Genomic DNA, 5,907 nt, shown 5'->3' with positions numbered 1-5,907 from the left:
ATCTGTTAGTCCCCATCCACCAAGGGGTGGGGACTCAACACCCTAATGATGTGTCCCAATCAAAGCCCTAATCATAACTTAATCATGCCCAGGTTCCAATCAGATTGCAAACATAATCTAATATCTGGGATTCATAACCATATCAAACTGCTACAGAGCTCCTTACTCTGTTGCCATCTTTCCCCTTTCTACATATATTTTATGAGCAAGAGATATCTGGCATAATTCAATGCAGATGTGAGCCTGAATTACTTTATTCTTTCATTTCCCAGTTTTGGATTAGTTCCAGAGTTCCTGGTTGAATTGGCTATGGCCTCAATTGCCATTGCATTGTGGGTCACCTTCTCCTTCTGGCTAATTCTTTCTCACTTTCTTATGGATGCTCTTGAAAGTACACCCTCCTCAACCCCAGTAAGTGTCCATCTCAGAATTTGTTTCCAGGGAACTCAGTATAAGATTCAGATAAAGCACAATTTTCAGAAAGTCAGCTAAAGTCAGCTTTTTTCCAGAAAAGTGAGGCCAATATCACAAATTTGAATTAAATTAACAGAGCACCTGGGGCTTGGGAAATTTTAATTGTATAGTTTCCAACTTGGAATGTTGGACCACATTTTCCTTTGGATGAACCAACTTGTTTTTTTTTTTTAATGTACAAAGATTAAACTTTAATAAGCACCCCAGGCCCTACCAGCCCCTTCCTCCCAAAAATTCCAGACTTCTACTTGTGCATATATACAAATTGGATAGTTAGCTAAATAGATAACTTGAAATAGTTTTATGAAGGTGTAACTTCATAAACGAACTGCAATGCAATTCTGACTATTTCAGGAGTTAGGCCAATTAACTGAACACTGTCCCCACAATACTGCTGTCACTTCAGACACCAAAGTCAGGGAGTCCCAGGCCACCCATACTTCTGACCAACTGGCCACAAATTCAAGGATTCCCCCCATCCCCTTGGGTTCAGTATTTCACTGAAACAACTCAGAATGAACTCACTAAACACTATACTTAAGAGCTATAACTTTCTTATAGCAGAAAAGGATATAAGTCAGCCAAAGAAGGAGGGTCGCATAAGAAGCTTCCTTGTCCTTTCCCTTGGGGTCAGAAAGTGTTTCAGGCACATCTAAGGGTTTGTTACCAATCAGGGAAGCCCTCCGGAGCTTCAAGTGTCCAGAGTTTTGATTGGCAATTTGTTACATAGGCATGATTGATTAAATCACTGCCCATGCAATTGGACTCTTATCTCCAGTCCCCCTCTGGTCTCCAGAGGTCTAGCTGATATGAAGTGGCTCAAAGCACCAATCACCTAAGCACATGGTCTGTCTAGCAAGGCCAGCCCCCTACTCTAAGACTGGTGGTGTGGCTGACCCCCACACTGAGCCATCTAGTTAGCATAAAGTATCAGGTGTGGTTTGGGGCCCACCACGAATAATAAAAGATATTCCTATCTTTGCGAAATTTCAAAGATTTACAAGGCATCTTCCCGGAACTAGGGACAAATTTAAACCAAGTTCTTTATTACACAACAAAAGGTAAGATCATAAAATATGTGCTAATTTTAACATTATAAATATATATATTTTTAAAATATAGTTTTTTTGTGTGTGAAACTAGCCTGAATCTACAAATTGTTCTGGGGGTGCGAGGGGCAGAGAACAGCATCTAAGCAGCAGAAAAAAATTGAAGTCACCTCAAAGGGGGTGGGGAGAGAAGAGGAACAGGCTGACTTTAGGCTACTCTATAGCAAAGTTCAGTGCCAAAGGAGAGTGAAGCAAAGTTGAATGTGTCATTGGTTGTAACTTTTCAAGATATCAAGAAAAATCAACATTTAAGAAAATCACCAAACCATGCCTTACCAAATCTATGTAGGTCAGGAAAAAAAGTTATTTTTATTTTTGAAGAATTGCCATCTGCAATTCAATCCTTGAACTCAAATCCCAAAGAAAGAAGAACACTTTGGAGGAAATTAGAAGGGGCAAAAATAGTTTATGAAATATATGAGAAAGTGAGTTAAAGAATCGAATCATCAAATATCCTTGGGATATATTTTAAGATTCACAATTGGAAGAATGTCATCTGAGAAACTAAAAGAGAATGCTTGATCTGTTCCTTCCATTGTCACTTAGGTCTTAGGAACAGAACATCTTCTTGACAATTATCTTCAAATGTCAAATGAAACACAAATAAAATAAATGGGACAGGATCGGAGCTGAAGTACTTTCTTACAAGAGCTTAATTTTTTTTTTCCTTGTGGAAATGATCTTTTCTAATCTTCAGCTTTGAGTTTATTAACTTGATTAAATTTTTTTCATTAACTTTTATCCTTCCCTTTTTTGTTCTTTTTGTCTGCTATCCTTATTTATCTTGCCTTTTAAACCACAACAAGCCTTTGGTAATAAACATCCTGACCCACCCACAGCACAATCTAGAACGGATTTTGAAGCCCTTCCACAAAGACCACAAGGCACTTCCACTAAGTGGGGGGAAAGGATATTTGAAAATTCTTTTCTTAACTTGTTTTCTCTTAACTGTGATATAAGACAAAGACTTGCAGAGGTGTTCGCACATCCTTTTAAAATTTGTGCATATATATAATTATACATATGTGGTTTACAAGTGAGGAAAATACATTTTCATGTATAAAATGTTATACATCACAGTAATACATATGTAATTTTTTTTAAAATAAGAAAACTGGAGCAAAATAACAAACTTGCGTTTGTCCACCAGAGGCTCAAGGGGGACACCTCCAATTACAGAGCGCCTCACTCGCCGAGGCATGGGTGGATCTCAACCACGCACCCCAAACCCAGGGGGCGCTCCAGAGCCCAACCGCTTTCCGCCAAGCCCCTCCAGCTTGCGGCTAGTAGGCAGCCTTGGTTAAGAGCACGCATTAGTCATGCTCCCTACCTGTTCCCAAGAAAAAGAGGGGAAGGACCGTTTGAGAGAAACATCTACTGTCGAGGGAACGTTGGAAAGCTACTTGGCACCGATCAAGAGGGGGAGGAACCTCAACCTTCTGCTGGGGACCCGGACCTCCGCCCTGGACCCGTGCACCCTACGCCCCCCACGGCCGCGTGGGTCTAATACTGAAATTTCGGAAGTCCCAAGTTATCCACTAACAGTTGGTTTACCTTCAGAAACAACGGAAGGTATGCAGCAAAGGGGAGGCTTAGCGCAGCTTTCCTGGGATCCCACAAACTCTGGAAATCCCTCGCTAACGCAAAGTCAATAAAATAGTTTAGCTGACACAGATTTTTCAAGATTGTGGATGACGTAATTTTCTCTATTCCTTTGCATAATCTAAATAGTTAACATTGAACCTTACAGTGCTTAAATTAATGAACAAAGAAATAATAGTGCCCTTCAAAAGGGTCATTAAAAATAATAAATCAGCAAATAATTTTCCATTTATTAAAATCACTGCAATAATCCAGAGATTATTCCTGAACATTTATCACTTGATTTAAACAAGGAAAGAAATTCCACTTTATACATGTGAACCAGAGCTATCCCAGAGGTCTTAGGAGTTTACCTCTCCCCTTGACTCTATGATAAAAACAGTACATTTAATTTTACGACCAATTTCAAGGTGTAGAAGCAAAATTTTTTGTATTTTTCTTGCAAAATTTTCTCTTTCCTCATTGTGTTAGTCAGGATTCTCCAGAGAAACAGAACTGACAAAATATATATGCAAATATTAAGAGATTTTTTATAGGAATTGACAGACTGTGGGGATTGGCAAATCCAAATTCTGTAGGGCAGGCCACAATTTAGAAACTCAGATGAAGGTTTTGGTGAATTCTACAGAAAAAGCTGGCAGCCTGAAGTAGAGAGAAATTCTTCTAACTTCTGATTGAGGATTAGAAGAGGAGAGTCCCCTCATCGCTGGGGGACAATCTCCTTTGTTGATTGTAGATGCAATCAGCTGAAGATGCAATCAGCAGACAATAGATGCAAATCCATCTATGAAATACCCTCATCATAACAATCAGGCAAGAGCTTGCTTGATCAAATAACTGGACACCAAAACCTAACCAAGATGGCACACAAAATTAACCATCACATTCATGCTTTCCATTTTTAGTAAATAGCACTCTATTTGCCCTAGTAATCAAGCCAGAAATATAAACATCGTCTTTGACCTTTTCCTCTTTCTGTCAGTCCATATAAAATAATCCATGTGTCTGGCTAATTTTACCTCCAAAATATGTCTTGTGCCTGTCTACCTCTTTCTATTCATAGTGACTGCTACTCTTGCAGCCCAAGTCGCCTCCTGCTCTCATGCTGACAGCTGCATAGTTTCCCAGCTGCTCTGCTCATACTCATTTTTGTCACCTATTCCCTTCAGAACAGCAAAGATGACCTTTTAAAAAAATAAAACACAGATGATATCCCTCTTTTCCTTTAAAATGTTTCAATGAATTCCCATTAGGTAAAGTTTGCAAAGGGGTAATCTGATCAAATGGCCCTTGACTGATGAATCTAGTCAAAGGTTCACAATTGGGTCACACCAGAAATGACCAATTTAAGACTATGATTTTGGGGCCCCAAAGAAAACTCAAACTATGACAGTCCCCCTCATCAATGGGGTCAGATCACAGTACCAGCCCAGGTCAAGAGGGCCATGTCGTTTAAAATAGTCAATGAGCACCAACAGTCATCATTTGTCAAAGTTCACATTACTAGTGGTAAAGAAATCAAGAAACTTGGTTTTGGAACATCACGGACTTTACTTACCTAGTGAACAATATTTAAAGCCCTGTCTAGGGAATATGATACAAAAATAGGCCATGAGAGCCCCAATACATCACTGCTGAGATCAGTTAGTCTAACTTTAAACTATAGTAGTACAAAGTGGCTTCCTCCATACAAGAATGATAAGCTCTGCACTAACGTTTCTCCAAGGCCAGTTATGTCTCCCTCTCTAGCCTCAGCCTAACGGGTTTTAAAAATATATGCCTTTCCCATGTCAGAGCCAAGGTGAACAGGAGAAGGGAAGCAACACAACTCTATCCAGAGGTGCTGGAAGAGAAGGACTCTAGAACCCAGGGACACGAGCAAGTTCAAGCCACAACGCTTGAGGCCATGCATCTGCTGATGGTTCCTTCCCTTCCATCACTTGCATGACCACGTGGATGGCTTGAAGTCTGCTGGGTCCTCAGCCAAGTGTGCAGCCTGGATACAGATCAGTTCCACTTGAGAGACCTCCAGACCTCCTGTGCAGACCTGGCTGATAAACCTCCTGAATCAGGCTTCTGGAGGGAGCTTGGTCCAAAGAAGCTCCATTTTTCTGATGAGTCTACGTCCTCGTCCTCATTTCCAGAATTTGTGATTCTAGAACTTGGGCCAGGTTAACCTGTGGAAGAGCCAGAAGTGAACCAGCCTCTGGGCTTCTGCTGTAGGAGACTCTGCCCACGCCACTCTTCTTCCTTTATCATCTCTCTGCTCTGAGCCTTGGGTTGTGGTGGACTTCTGCCATTCCAGGGACTTGGTTTCCTTCGTGGCCCTTGTGGAGTGTGTAGCCAGAATTTCTCAGCCCTGCCTGTGCTCAAAACGCCAAATGTTCTCCTGGGTCTGTTTTGTGATCCGAGAACTCATGATGACATGGGTAGCTTTAGCTTTCACCTCTGGGACCTTGTCCACACTACCAGTGGCTGGTGATAGGGTCACAGCAGGGGACGATACACTGGCCTCTCCTTCCTCCAGAACTGATATGTGAGTTCTGGAATCACGGACTTCCAGGGAATGCTGCCCATGTCTGATGGTGGCAGTCATGGGCCTGGGGTCCTCGAGGCGGTCAGCACAGCTGAATGCCCAGGGGTTAATCCCGATGGGCAGGGGCATCTTGCCTAGAGGCCCACGAGGCTCACAAGCAGGCACCTCTGGTTATCTTGAAGCCAT

General features: G+C 41.7%; 1 pseudogene; it reads right to left on the bottom strand.

Annotated features, from left to right (window-relative positions):
* Positions 1-5,121: 5,121 nt before the first annotated feature.
* Positions 5,122-5,907, bottom strand: LOC111765008 (putative monooxygenase p33MONOX pseudogene; annotated as a pseudogene).

Source organism: Dasypus novemcinctus, chromosome 22 (genome assembly GCF_030445035.2).
Source record: "Dasypus novemcinctus isolate mDasNov1 chromosome 22, mDasNov1.1.hap2, whole genome shotgun sequence".
Taxonomy (NCBI): Eukaryota; Metazoa; Chordata; class Mammalia; order Cingulata; family Dasypodidae; genus Dasypus; species Dasypus novemcinctus.
This window is presented reverse-complemented; position numbering and strand designations above follow the sequence as displayed.